This window comes from Lactuca sativa, chromosome 4 (assembly GCF_002870075.4).
Source record: "Lactuca sativa cultivar Salinas chromosome 4, Lsat_Salinas_v11, whole genome shotgun sequence".
NCBI lineage: Eukaryota > Viridiplantae > Streptophyta > Magnoliopsida > Asterales > Asteraceae > Lactuca > Lactuca sativa.
The window spans coordinates 288785856-288801915 of record NC_056626.2 but is presented as its reverse complement, the minus strand read 5'-3'; positions in this window follow the sequence as shown (position 1 = coordinate 288801915).

Below are 16060 nucleotides of genomic sequence, written 5' to 3'. Positions count from 1 at the left end.
GTTAATTATGAATTAATTTAGAGATTAAAAGGAAGACTAATTAGATTGTGGGCTATTGGTTTTATATGGTGTGGGCTAACACTCATTTGTTAATGGGTTAGGCTTGTATGGAAGTCCATGGATGATCCATGGAGCTTTTAACCCATGGGTCCTTGGGAAAGGAAAGGTCATGGGTTATTAGGGTTTCACCCTAATCATGTACACTATATAAGCATGCTTATGTTGCATGAAATGGCCACTAGAGTAACTAGTGGCACTAGTGTGTGTGTTTGTGTATGGCCGACTTAATAAGTGTGTATACACCCTCTCAAAGTTTTCCAAGAGTTTGTGGTGATTTGTGATTCCATTTGAGGCATTCACACTATTGGTGCTTGGCCCTCAAACTCCTTAGGAATTGAACTCATCATCAAAAGGTATGTAATCTCATCTAATTCTTTTATGTTTAAAAGTACCCCATGCCATGTTAGATAGGTTATGAACCTTGGAAAAAATTATTATTTTGCATGTATTTAGACAAACATAGATCCAAGGTTTATTAGGGTTGCATGCACACTTAGGAAGTGTTAGATTGCTCAAAACCCAACAAGAATAACTTACTTAGAAGGGGGTTTTAGCTAGGAGTCGGGCTCTACAAGGGCAGAACTTCGTCGCTGAATCTTTCTAAGAAAGATTCTTGCAGCGCTTCAGCGCTCACCTTACTATACTAAAACTACATAAAGAGAAGTCGAATCATGGGGGACCGAAATGCTAGGGGGATAAGAAGAGAATGACTCTTGAATCAAGAGAATGGTGCAAGAAATATGAGAGCCTAGAGGCTCTTATTTATAGTAACTGAATTTTAAAAAACTATCATCTATAGTTACATAATGACCTTTTAGTTATATAAACGACTAAACACCCATTTATAATACTATTTTAAATAGATTTAATGATATTTATATTAAACTAATGGCGAAAGTACTCAAAACTAGTCATATAACGACCACATCGTTGATACCTTTGTAATGATATATAGATATGTGTGTGTGTGTGTGTTTATATATATATATATATATATATATATATACACGTATATATGGTTTATACTTTATTTTAATATGTAAATATGCTATTATAATTTATAAACTCATTCATACGAACTTCGTTTTTGACGTTCTTTATATCCATACGTAGCTATCGACAAGATCTACAGAATTAGGGCCCATATCTCCCATAGGACAGAAGATTGCTTCCGGCTCCCACATAAAGAAGGGTAGTACTCTGAACCCCACCTCCCTACGACGCCAAACCAATAGCAAACAATTGTGTGTAGGATACATCCCACCAATGAGATATCTCCACGAGCTGCAGGGCCTGAAAAGGTAAAAGATATTGTCGGGGATCTGTTCCCTCAAAGGCATGTATAATAAGATCCCTTCTTATCCAATGGAAGGGATGCATAATCTTCTACTACCCTCCTCCTATTAATTAAACTAGAACTCTCAAAGAACTGGGCCAACTTGACATTTGGAGCTTTGTTCCGGGATCGCCCCCGGACGAAGTCTAACGAATTTCTTCTCTATTATTGTGATTCTCATATTTCTCTTCTCCAGCTAGCAAAGAAGACGAAGTTAAGCTGGAGAATTGTCATAACACATACATAACTGCTAATAAGTCATATACTAGCATAGCACTATCATATAACAAGAATACATAATCAAGTGGGTCGGCATTGTTGCCTTTGACCCACGAGTAAAATGAGGAAAACTCAGCTCTCAGTCCGATGAGTAGGAGACAAGTACACAACATCGAGTACAACTCCTACACCAACTCTATCGATCACCAAAACAAAACCGGGGACTTAAGCATACTTAATAATCCCAAAAGACCTACAATAACCAACCACCCTCAGGTCAACCTTGGTCAAAAGGTCAAGGTCAACAAACTAGCCAAGCCAACCAACTGAGTATGTTGGGCGTACTCATCTGTACATGGGGCGTACTCCACTTGACAAAGAAGTCAGGGCTTTGACCACGTATGAGCAAGGTACCATTTGGTATGCCCAATGTACACACCTGGTCAACCAAACTTCTTAATAAGAGATTAATACTCAAGTCCATATGTCCAAATCCAGATCTAAGCGCAAAATATCATTATAAGTCATAACGTTTTCAACTTTATGACTTTGCATGGGTAGAAGTGCTAAAATCCTACAAACCCCAACTTCTTAATCCAATAGTACATCCTAGCGCATGCATGGGGAAGAACTAAAAGTAAATATCATATTTTTGTGCTTCTAGACCTCTCCAAACATTTGCATGGAAAACCTATATGGGCTGGAGCATACCTGCTCATAAAGGTCAAGACTCAGGACCAAAATGCTTCAAGAATCAAGAGCTAACATGATCTAAAGAAATACAAGCCCAGTTCAAAACTTTATACCTCTTGGAGGTTGCTTGATAGATGAAGATTCCAAATCCAAAGCTTGTGCAAGCTTCCAAGGTGGTTCTACTCCTTTTCTTCTCTTTTAAGGCTACTAAAATGCACACCAAAGGCCAAGAATGCCCAAACAAGGAACTAGGGTTTGCTAAGGTCGAATGGGATGGTGGCCGATGACAGAAGAGGCTTGGAGGCCATAAAAATGTTTAAATAGGGTCCAAACCCTAAAAATTAGGGTTTGGGATCCTTCCACCAATGCCCAACGTACTATATATACGCTCATCTTACGTGCCTCATGCCCAAAAAATGCGAAAATGCCACTATGGGCCATTTTGCAACATTTCTCATACAAAAGGGCTAAAATGCAATACTCTTCGTACTTAAGGTTAAAATTTGGAATTACCTCAACATCAAGATTTTACAAACATATGTTAGGAACCCAGAACAACCTTGCGAAGCATATCTCATGGCCCTCGTAGTTGAGTAGAGGCCGACTCATGTGAAGCTCCCTCATTAGGAATAACCAATTCTCCCCCACTTAGGGTTTGAACTCTCACTAACAGTCGCTCGCAATCAATCATGGCCCCGTTGGGGCCTAACCAATCCATACCAGTGATAACCTTCGATCCTATCAAAGGAATAGGAACCATATCAATAGTGTATCTATCGCTAAACAGATTCAGGACACACCCGCGATGAACCTTAGAAGCAGTCACTGTGTAGTCATCTGCAATCTCAACTCCAGTGGAAAATCCAAATTCCCAGGAGGATCACAAAACATCTTGGTAAGCGCAAGAGATACAAAAGATCGGGTAGCTCCCAAATCAAACAGAACTTGAGCGGATATACCATTGACCAGAAAGGTCCCTATACAAGATCAAATATAATAATAAGCATAAACAAGGAAAGCAATAACAGATAAAGATAAATGACATACCAGTAACCACGTCTAGTGACGCATGAGCCTCATAGGTGGTCAGTTGGAATGCCCTACTCTTCACCACATGAGGCTCTTCCTTGCCCTGGCGACCATTAGTAATCCTCAAGGTGGCTTGTGCAGGCACTCCCTGATATCATCTCTCAGCATGTCATGATACCTCGTCTTTCTCATCTCCTCATCTGCAATGTACTACGGGACCAACACAACCCTCTCCCTGAAATTGGAGGTAATCTCCACCACATTCTTAGTAGTCTGGCAGAGGTCCTGGAACTCCCTCGCCAGCTGTTGTACCTCCATAGTTGGTGAAAATTCCCTATAGAACCTCTAAACAAAGTCCTCCTAGGTCATGACTGAAGGGTTTTGAGCATTCTAACACTTTCTAAGTGTACATGCAACCCTAATAACCTTGGATCTATGTTTGTCTAATTATCATGCAAAGTTGAATTCCAAGGTTATATTCCTATCTAGCATACATAGGGAACAATTTTTAAGTTGAATGAAAGGTAGAATAACATACCTTGTGGTTGCTTATGATCCTTGAAACCTTGTGAGCCTAGCACCCCATGTGTGATGCCTCAAATGCTTCACACAACACCAAATGCAAAGGAGTAAACTTTTTTTTGAGAGAATACACACTTCAAAAATCGGCCTAGCCCTCACTTGTTCTTGTGTAGCCGATTTTGGTGGAGAATGGGTTCCTGATATAGTGTTGAGATATCTAGGGTTACACCATGTAAACCCTAATGTGTCATAACTCTTCATTTCCATGACCCATGGGTTTGTAACTCCCATGGAGCATCCATGGAGCTGATGGGTTTTGAGCATTCTAACACTTCCTAAGTGTACATGCAACCCTAATAACCATGAATCTATGTTTTCTCTATATACATGCAAATTTCTTTTTCAAGGTTATTTCCTAACTAGCATGGCATGGGGATTACATAAAACATAAAAACTAGAAGAAATACATACCTTGTTGTTGCTTGGATTCCATCAAGACTTTGTGAGCCTAGCACCCCAAATGTTGTGCCTCAAATGCTTCACACAACACTACAAACTTGGAATAAATTGAGAGAATGTCACTTAGCCTCAAAAATCGGTTATGCCCTATTATGAATACCCTAGTAGTGATTTTGCATGCTATAGAGTTTCTTTTATAGTGTGTCATAATTAGGAGTTACAAATGTAAACGCTAATTGTTGTGACTCTTCATTTCTCATGACCCATGGGTTTGTAACTCCCATGGACTATCCATGGAGCTCCATATAGTTATAACCAAACCCATAAACCATGGATCATTAATCCACCATAAAATAATTGATGATTGTCATAATCAACCCTATTTATTTAATTAGTCTCACTTTGATCGCCAAATTAATACTAGATTAATACTTGATCAATACTAATTAAATAATACTATTATTAATATATTAGAACTTATAATATATTAATAATCATAAGTGCCTTATTCTCTCATCTAGGCTATCCAAGTATTGCAATGCCATGCAACCCAAATGGACCATGCCCGGTCGGGTCAAGTACATACCAAATAAAGTTATGGACTTAGACACTGTATCCAACAAGAGCATCCTATGGGTTTAACCCAACTTGATAATCCATGGAGCCTCTTAGCCCACTATACAAGTTATGGATGATTTGCACAATCAATCCATATATTTAATTAGTTATCTTTAGATCACTTAATCAATTTTAAATTAATTCTTGATCAAACTAATTAATTAATATTATTAATATATTAGAGCTTATAATATATTAATAAACCACAAGTGTTATTTCTCTTATTTAGTCTATCCAATTGCATGGTGCCATGCAACCCAAATGGACCATGCCGGGTCAGGTCAAGTACATACCGGAAATAGTTATGGGCTTAGACACCTTATCCAACAATCTCTCACTTGGATAAGTCTAATAACTATAACTACAATACTTCAGGAACCGATCGGCAATCGTAGCTCTTTCAAGGTCTCTCGGAACTGAGAAGATGATGATATGCCATTTAAGATAAGTGATCATATAATCCTCTATTCTAGATATCAGCCAGACAAATACATGGAACAATGTCTTACTTATTGTCCAACAGTTTGTTTCCCGATTTCTGATTTGTTTGACAAAGAACTTAATTGAACACATCAACTTAGTTTTGACCGGGCCCGGTACATAGGTCAAAGCAAAATCATCAAGGGGCCCAGATATCTGCTTCTAATCCAAGAAGGAACAGATAAACATCGACTCATATGTCTTTTCTACTACTCATTGAATTATACACAAGATCACGTTTTATAACATCGAGTTACCAATGCATTTTCGTACAATCAATGCATAACCAACTCATAAGTAACAAATCATATCTATAGGATTGAAGACTTATATGATATTACCGTCCCACGATAACTCGAGATAAATTCCATGAAGTGATTCCAGTGAGCGTGGGTTGAGTCCAATGCTAAGAACTTAGGAGCACACATGATTGTTGTAGCTATATCCAACACCTTAGACCTCTGCAACCAATCATGACAATCTTGATTCATACCTACTTCCGACATATGACCGACTGTAGAGGTTCGAATAATATGATATACCAAACATAATTATTCTGGAGTCAAAACATGCAAAAGAAATATAGTAAACAATCGACAAGAGATAGCAACACTTTACTCATAAATAAAACACCTTTTATTCATCATTTAATGTAAATTACACTTTACAAATTACAAGGTTATCTAACTACTAAATCTAATATCATCCTTCAGCCCTATGCTCTGAGCATGCTGGAGATGCTTAACCTGAGTCAGTCCCTTCGTGAGGGGATCTGGTGGATTCTCATCCAATGATACCCTCTTTGCCACGAGTAGTCCTTCTTCTATTCGATGTCTGATGAAATGGTATAATCTATCGATGTGTCTAGATCTCCCGCAATCCCTTGGTTCCTTGGCTAAGGCAACAACACTTTCACTATCATAGAAAATTTCCATTGGCTCTTTAATAGTTGGTACCACTCCAAGGTCTCCAATGAAGTTCTTCAGCCATATCGCCTCCTTTGCTGCCTCGTTCGTTGCTATATACTCTTATTCGCATGTTGAATCATCCACTGTCTCTTGCTTGGAACTCTTCCAAGAAATTGCTCCTCCATTTAAGGTAAAGACCCAGCCCGACTGAGAGCGGAAATTATCCCTGCAAGTCTGAAAGCTAGCATCACAATACCCTACTACTCTCAAGTCATCACTCCCACCGAGGGTAAGGACCCAGTCGTTAGTCCTTCGTAGGTACTTGAGGATATTCTTTACCGCAGTCCAGTGTGCCTTGCTAGGATTCCCCTGATACCTGCTAACCATGCTCAAGGAAAAGGCTACATCAGGTCGAGTACACGTCATAGCATACATGATCGATCCTTCAGCCGAAACATAAGGTATTCGACTCATTTCTGCTATCTCAGGCTCAGTACTAGGGCTTTGTGTCTTACTCAATCTAGCGTTACTCTGGATGGGTAACTCTCCTTTCTTGGAGTCCTGCATGCCGAATCTCTTCAGCACCTTATCCAAATAGGTACTCTTGCTAAGTCCAATTAGTCTTTTACTCCGGTCTGTCAAGATCCTTATCCCTAGAATATAGGCAGCTTCTCCTAGGTTCTTCATAGAGAAACACTTCTCAATCTAGGACTTAACTTCCCGCAGAGTTGGGATGTCATTTCCTATGAGTAGTATGTCATCCACATACAATACCAAAAAGCTAACTATACTCCCAATAGCCTTGACATATACACAAGATTCATTTTCATTCCTAGAAAAGCCAAATTCCTTGACTTTCTCATCAAAGCAAAGATTCCATCTGCAAGGTGCTTGCTTTAACCTATAAATGGATTTCTCAAGCTTACACACTCTATTAGGGTACTCTGTGTTGACAAAACCCTCTAGCTGACTCATGTAAACATCCTCAGCCAACTTTCCATTAAGGAAAGCGGTTTTGACATCAATTTGCCATATTTCATAGTCATGAAATGCAGCTATGGCTAACAGAACCCTAATAGACTTAATCTTTGCCACTGGAGAAAAGGTCTCATCATAATCAGCTCCCGGAGTTTGTGAGAAACCCTTTGCAACCAGTCGTGCCTTATAAGTGTGTACATTACCATCCATGTTGGTCTTCTTCTTGAAGATCCAATTGCACCCTACAGTCTTACGACCTGGTACATTCTCAACCAACTTCCAAACATGATTGTCATACATGGATTGTATCTCGTTGTCCATTGTCTCTTTCCATTTGGATGACTCAGGGCCTGCTATGGCTTCCGCGTAACTATTAGGTTCATCCACACCTATCAGTGTCTTATCATTGATAAGTGTATCACCTTCCGCAGTAATGAATCCATAGTAATGCTCATGTGCATTCCTAACCCTTGTGGAACGCCTCATAGGTACAGACTTGTCAATTGGCTCAACAGGAGTTTCCTCCTCAAGTTGGGTGCTAGGGTTTGAAGTTCCTTCACCACCTGACTCTTGAATTTCTTCAAGGTCAACTTGCCTCCCACTATTTCCTTGGCTTATGAACTCTCTCTCTCTCTCTCTCTCTCTATCTCTCTCTCTCTCGACAGCCCTCCTAGCTGCAAAGACCACATTTTCACTAGGTTTGTAGAAGAGGTAACCAAAGGAGTGTTGTAGGTAGCCAATTAAAATACACCTCTCACTTCGAGGTTCGAGCTTATCATGAGTCTCGCGTATCATGAAAGCCTCACAACCCCAAATCTTGATGTGGTCTAGTTTGGGTACTTTACCAGTCCACATCTCATGAGGAGTTTTGGTAACTTTATTTGTAGGGAATAGATTAAGGATATGAGCAGCAGCCTCTAAGGTATACCCCCAAAATGAGATTGGTAGTGAAGCTCGACTCATCATGGAATGAACCATATCCAACAAGGTTCGATTACGCCTCTCAGATACACCATTCAACTGAGGTGTCCTGGGAGGTGTCAATTGTGAGACTATCCCACATTCCCTAAGATAGTCGAGGAACTCTGAACTAAAATACTCACCACCTCAATCGGATCGAAACAGCTTAATGTTCCTACCCAATTGATTCTCGACTTCCTGTTTAAATTCTTTAAACCTCTCAAAAGTCTCTGGCTTATGCTTGATTAAGTAGACATATCCATATCTACTGTAATCATCAGTAAATGTCAAATAATAACGATTCGCATCCCTTGTGTCATGTTTCAAGGGTCTACACACATCCGTGTGTATAAGATCCAACAAACCTTCACCCCTTTCACAAGAACCTGTGAAGGGTGACTTTGTCATTTTTCCATGTAAGCATGATTCGCAACTATCATCTGACTTTAGGTCAAATGACTCCAAGACTCCATCTTTTTGGAGTTGGCCTATGCGTTTGTTTCTTATATGTCCAAGACGACAATGCCATAATGATGCTTTATCCAAGTTGTTATCATTAACAAAATCAATACACAATACATTATTTCCTAAGTTATCAACCACAGATACAGTTCCATACACACTATCACTAGGTAATGCTTTAAAATAAAGAACATTATTAATGAAAGCATTAATCGAACCAACTTCATTATCAAATGAAAAAGGTGAAACCTTGTTTATACAATGCATGAAAGGAAATAATATTTGTTGCCAATTCTGGCGCATAACAACATTTATTCAAATCTAAATTAAACCCACTACTTAGCGATAAAGTATAAACTCCAATCTTGGTGACAGGTAAAGCTTTCCTATTCCCCATGATTAAGTTTATTCTTCCATGCTCCACATTCTCACTTCTTCTTAGTCCCCGCAAATCAGAACATATATGAATACTACAACCGGTATCATGGACCCAAGAGTTAGAAGGGGGTGAGTTCTTAGATAAGATAGTGTAAATACCTGCATGGTTGGGTTTAACTTTCCCATCCTACACATCTTACTGGTATTTTGGGCAGTTCCGCTTCCAATGTGACTTTTCATGGAAATAGAAGCATTCAGCCTCTTTTGGGTCAGAAGAAGGAGTGACGAAACCTTTCTTGGCTCCACTTGAAGAAGAGCCATCAAGGGTCCTTGCCTTGGTACCCTTCTAAGAGCTCTATCTCTTCTTCCCTCGACCTTTCCTGATTGCCAAAACCGGGGCGGAGTTTGGAGTAGGAGTGTTAACAACGGACGTAGCCTTAAGACCTATTTCTGCTGTCTTGAGGAGTCCCTGAAGTTTGCTGAGTGTGACCTCTTCCTTATTCATGTGATATGTCATGCGGAATTGATCATAGCACGATGGTAAGGAGTGCAAAAAGATATCTATTGCAAGCTCCTCTGGGAAGCTCACATTAGGCTTCAGCAACCAATCCACATACCTTTGCATTTTCTGCATGTGGCTCGTGACGGATTCCCCGTCCTTCATCATGGTTGTTATCATGGAGCAAATGATTTCATACCTCTCTTGTCGTGAACTCCGATGGTATCTTTCCATCAGATCTTGGTGCATTTCAAAAGGGTAGAAGTCCTCATAGGATTTTTGGAGTTCCGCTGTCATGGTGGCCAACATGATGCTCGCCACTTTGGTAGTATCCCTTTCATGTGCCTGGATGTCAGCGATCTCCTGGGGAGTTGCAGTGGTCTCATCAATCTCCTTAAGCTCCTTATCGAGGACATATTCTTTTTCCTCGTAGCGGTTAATCATCCTGATGTTTCTGATGCATTCAATAAAGTTGGATCCATCAAAAGTGACTTTCCCACACAAGTTCATAAGAGTAAAGGAGCCATTAGGATTAGAGCCAGAAGCAGTGTTGTTTGAAGACATATGAAAGAAGAGAACAAGATTAGTTTAGATATTAAGAGAGTCCTTAATAAAACTCCCAAATGTAGTATTATAACTAGGATCCAATCACAATATATTATAACTTAGAAGAGGTATGCCATAATCCAAGCTATAAAATATTTGAAAGGTAGGTGAATGACAATTCACCAATTTCCACCATAAAAAACGAAATATAATTATTAGGTTTTTAACTGGTTATCAGAAATTCCTAGATTCTTTGAGATTCATTGAACTTTTCAATGACATGTTTCAATATCGAGTGTGCCCTCCAAGTTTTGTGATTGGGATACCGAGGATCACAAAACGAGGTGTGAAGTAACCATCCAAATCACTTAGTACCCTTAAAGTTTATCACTTAATCGATGTGCCGGTAAACCACACATGCTCCACCAATAATATGATAAACCTTAAGTCAACCTTCACCTACCTTGTTAAGTCCAAATTAGTGTGCCAGTTAACCACACACGCTCCACCAACGACTTAAACAATGTGTAAAGTGTAATTTCATGGATTAGCACCTTATTCACATTTTCCTAAACTAACTAAGATTGGGAATTTAATTAAATATTTAGATACTTTATAATATTCACCATATTTTTAATGAGAATTTATAAGTCCTTGTCCTACTCCTTCGGCTAACGACCCTCCACCGATCAAGGAAGCGGTGGGTGAGAGTGGACATCCATTAAGTTGCCATTTAATAGGCAACAACCTTATACCCCCCTTATAGACCGGCTTTGTGAATGAGGCGTACTAGCGATAAGGCGACTTGATCTTTTATATATATATATATATATATATATATATATATATATATATATATACACACACACACACACACACATTACTAACTTATAATATTACAAAGTATAAGGGTTGAATTTTAACTTTTAAAATTCTAAGGGTTGGAACTAAAGTTTTAATCAAGACTTTACTTGTTCCAAAACTTGAGGACAAGTTTTGTAAAGTATCAAAACTTTTCATTTCTTATAACTTATGAATTAATTGAGTAATAAAAATGAAGACTCTTCATTTTTATAACTCTTGTGTTGTTTTAATGGCTTTAATAAAAGTGAGACTTTTGGTTTTCCATAACTTGAGGACAAGTTATGGACTCCATTAAAACACATTTTGATCATGAATTAAACCACCATGAAGGTTACAAACAATTCCTATGATCATCTAATCTTCATAAGTTCAAGAACATGAATATGAACACCTTCAAGAATAAAAAATTACAATTAAAAAGCTGTAATTTTAATAATTGCCATTCTAAATGGATTAGCATAAACATTACACCATCTAAAACAAGTTTTAAAACACCAAAATAGTTTAGGGTAATGTTTCTAGTCCATTTCCAGCAACAAATGTCGAAATTCTGAAAAATGTAGCCTCTACTCGTCGAGTGCAAGAACAGACTCGAGGAGTAGCTTGCATTTGTTCATGGACTCGTCGAGTCCCCCCATGGACTTGGCGAGTTCATACGAGTAGAAAACAGAAAAACAATTTTTTTCAAGAAGTTTGCACAAAAAATCAACAAACAAGCCTAGGCTCTGATACCACTGAAGGTTTTTGAGCATTATAACACTTCCTAAGTGTACATGCAACCCTAATAACCTTTGATCTATGTTTTTCTAAATATCCTGCAAAGTTGAATTCCAAGATTATATTCCTATCTAGCATACATGGGGAACAATTTTTAACTTGAATGTAAGATAGAATAACATACCTTGTTGTTGCTTATGATCCTTGAAACCTTGTGAGCCTAGTACCCCAAGTGTGATGCCTCCAATGCTTCACACAACACCAAATGCAAAGGAGTAAACTTTTTTGAGAGAATACACACTTGGAAAATCGGTCTAGCCCTCACTTGTTCTTGTGTAGCCGATTTTGGTGGAGAATGGGTTCCTTATATAGTGTTGACACATCTAGGGTTATACCATGTAAACCCTAATGTGTCATGACTCTTCATTTCCATGACCCATGGGTCTGTAACTCCCATGGAGCATCCATGGAGCATCCTATGGGTTTAACCCAACTTGATAATCCATGGAGCCTCTTAGCCCACTATACAAGTTATGGATGATTTACACAATCAATCCATATATTTAATTAGTTAACTTAGGTCACTTAATTAATTAATTCTTGAACAAACTAATTAATTAATATTATTAATATATTAGAACTTATAATATATTAATAAACCAAAAATGTTATTTCTCTCATTTAGTCTATCTAATTGCATAGTGCCATGCAACCCGAATGGACCATGTCGGGTCGGGTCAAGTACATACCGGAAATATTTATGGACTTAGACACCTTATCCAACAACGACTGCAACTACTGCGGATCATATAGCTCGGCTAACCTCCTTCCACCATTCTCATTCTCTCTCCCTCAACAGGCAAGATGCAAATCCCACCTATGCTGCCTCAGGGAAAAGATCGGGGCAGATCTCGCGATGGAAACCAAAGCTCAGTTGTACCCCTAAAACGACTCTATGGGGTATTTGCATGAAAGCTTGCATATATGATTGGAGTGGACCGAAAGATCATCGAGCATAGTCTAAACATTATACTTGGTAACGCTCGGATAAAGCAAAAGAAGAGGGGGCAAGCAGGCGATAGAAACAAGGCAATTAATGACGATGTTGCAAAGCTTGTGGACACGGGCATCCTTCGACAAGAAATATTCGTGACATGGATAGCAAACCCGATAACGGTAAAGAAACACAATGGCTTGTGGAAAATGTGCATTAACTATTCTGACATTTTCAATACAGGCCCAAAGACCACTTTCGTCTCCCAGAGATAGACCAGAAGGTCGAATCCTTGGAAGGTTTCTACCTAAAATGTATCCTTGAAGTCTACAAAGGCTATCACAAAATCTAGATGCATCAGGAATATGCCCTTTCGGGGTGGAAGAGGGCCAGTTCCTGGGCTACCAGATAACCAAATAGGGGATAGCACCAAACCATACCAAAATCTTGGAATTTCTTGACTCTAGGGCCCTACACAACATAAAAGTGGTCCAAGATATCAACGGAAGGCTGACAACACCAGGCAGATTTATAGCCAGATCAGCCGAAAAGGCCCTACCACTATTCCATACCCTCAAAGGGTGTGTTGACAAAAACCATTGTGAATGGACAAAAGAGGCTGATGCAACCCTCCAACACCTAAAGGAAGCTCTCTGTCAACTACCAACAATTGCGAGTCCTCTACCAGGCGAAACTCTACAAGTATACCTTGCAACAGCCAATAAAGACATATCATCAGTTTTTACGGTAGAAAGAAACAAGAAGCGGTTGCCAATACATTTCGTAAGCAGGACAATGCAAGGCCCGAAAATATACTACCCAATTCTAGAAAAATTAGTGTTGGCCCTAATCTACACAGCCAGGCGCCTCCAGAGCTACTTTCAAGCGTACAAAATGAAAGTAATAACCAGCCTTACAATAAATTAGATCCTACTAAGACCGGAAAGGTCACGGAGACTGGAAAAATGAGCAATAGAGTTGGGGGAGCATGACATACACTACCGCCCGTGGATCAGCATTAAGGCCTAGGCCTTAGCAGACTTCTTAGCAAAAATACCAAACACCCTCATAGAAATACCAACGGCTGTGTCGACATATCCATTGGAGCCGAAGGCAAGCAAAGATGTCTAGGAGCTACACACCTATGGTGCAACAAGTAAAAAAGGGTCAGGCACGAGCCTAATCCTCAAAAAGTCCAAGGGGAGATGAAATAACATACACCTTAATATTCGACTTCCAGGTTTCGAATAATGACTCTGAGTATGAAGCACTCCTTATGGGCCTCAAATTGGCACAAGAAGTTGGAGCAAAACACCTCCTAGCCTTCAGCGACTCACTGATAGTAACCAATCAAGTTATCGACACATATGAATCCAAAGTCCAAAGGACGCAAAAATACCTGGAAACAAAACGGAATCTAGCACACTCGTTTAAAAGCTTCAAAATTAGGAAAAATAGTCAGGGGGAGAATACAATAGCTGACGCTCTCAGAAAGTTAGCCTCGATATCTTTCGACTACCTAACTAAGAAAGTATTGGTAGAAGTCCTTGGCAAAAGGAGCATCGAGAAAAAACAAGTCAATACCATTGCAGAAACACCAGACTGGACAAAAATGTACCTAGACTACCTGCATCACAGGATCCTCCCGGACGACCCGGAAGAAGCTAGGCAGGTAAAGATCAAACCCTCCTAGTTCACAGTAAATGGCACGTAGCCATATAAAAGAGGACTCCTAGCGTCACGACTCACATGTAACTCATATAGTGAAGGGGAAGCCCTCTTGGTGTATACTGACCCAATGTATACAAGGATGTGGCCAAATCTCCCAAGAAATGCCCTGAATGTCAGGCGTTCGCCGCATTCAAGAAATAAACGACATCTATCTTGACCAACATTAGTAGCCCATGGACCTTCCACCACTAGGGCATTTACATCGTAGGACCATTCCCGTCTGCCCTCGGAGGATGGAAATTCCTTCTAGTCGTAGTTGATTACTTCACGAAATGGATTGAAGTGGAGCCCTAATCCATAGTCACGGGCAAGCAGATGATCCGGTTATGTGGAAGAACATCCTAACCCAGTTCGGCACTCCTAATTTCCTAATAAGCGACAACTGCACCCAATTTGAGGGAAGTCCCTTCAAAGAGTGGTGCGAGGAGAAATGAATCCACCGTTGCTTTACATCAGTCGCGAACCTCCAAAAGAACGGGCAGATCAAAATATCAAACAAAATCATCGTCAATGGGCTCAAAAAACGCCTGATGAAAACAAAAGGGGCATGAGACGGAAGAATTGCGAACAATGTTGTGGTCGTAGCGTACCGGTATAAGGTCAGGAATGGGAGAGACACCCTTCAACTTGCCATATGGCACAGAGACAATGCTCCTACTGGTGGTCCTAAGTGAGTCATTGCAGGCAACCTATTTCGACGATAAGGATTATTAGGCAGAATGACGAAAACTCCTGGACATGCTCTACAAGAAATGTGAAGCTTCCTAACTATGACAAATGGCATACAATGTTTGTGTGGAAAACTTTTACAATAGGCGGGTGTGGGTAATGAACTTCAATATAGGAGAATGGGTGCTAAGGAAGAATGAATCCAGCCACTCGGAGGCATTAGGCACGCTAAGTGTGGCCTGAGAGGAACACATAAGGTGGTAAGGGGCATCGGGACGAAGCATATACGCTAGTAGCACAAGACGGGAGGTCGATTCCACGAACATGGAACACACATAGTCTATGCCATTTTTGTTGGTAAAAATAGGGAGATGTAGTGGCCCTCGGGCAGCTCACCCAGGAACAACACCTCCGCCGAGGGGCCGGTAAAACTATATCCCAATCGTCACCAAAATGTTCCGGTTAGCAAAATTTCATGAGTCCTGAATAAAATAACAGCGACCAAGTTTGTGCGCCAACATATGCATGTACGGGTGAACACATATAAAAATAAAGAGAAAAAGTTGTGCCTATTTACCAAAGGACAATATGGGCTGATCACCCATGTCACTTAAACATAAACAAACCGCTAACATGTAGCCACAAATATAGAAGATTATAACCCTTCTCTGTAAACATGTCGATTCAAACAACAACAAAGCCTCCAGGCTCTTGAATCAGACACACCCGAAGGGTCCGGAGAATCATAACCTTCATCTCACAATTTAATGTACAAAAGTCCAGGGAGCCTAGAGCTGACGACCTCGACTTACTTTGGGCACCCAAAAAAGAGAAATAATTGGCTGCTTGACCAAAAGAGAAAAGCAAATATACATAACATAAACGGGTGAACGCTAAGAAAAACTAATCAATCTTTAAACACAAAACATTAAAGGCCA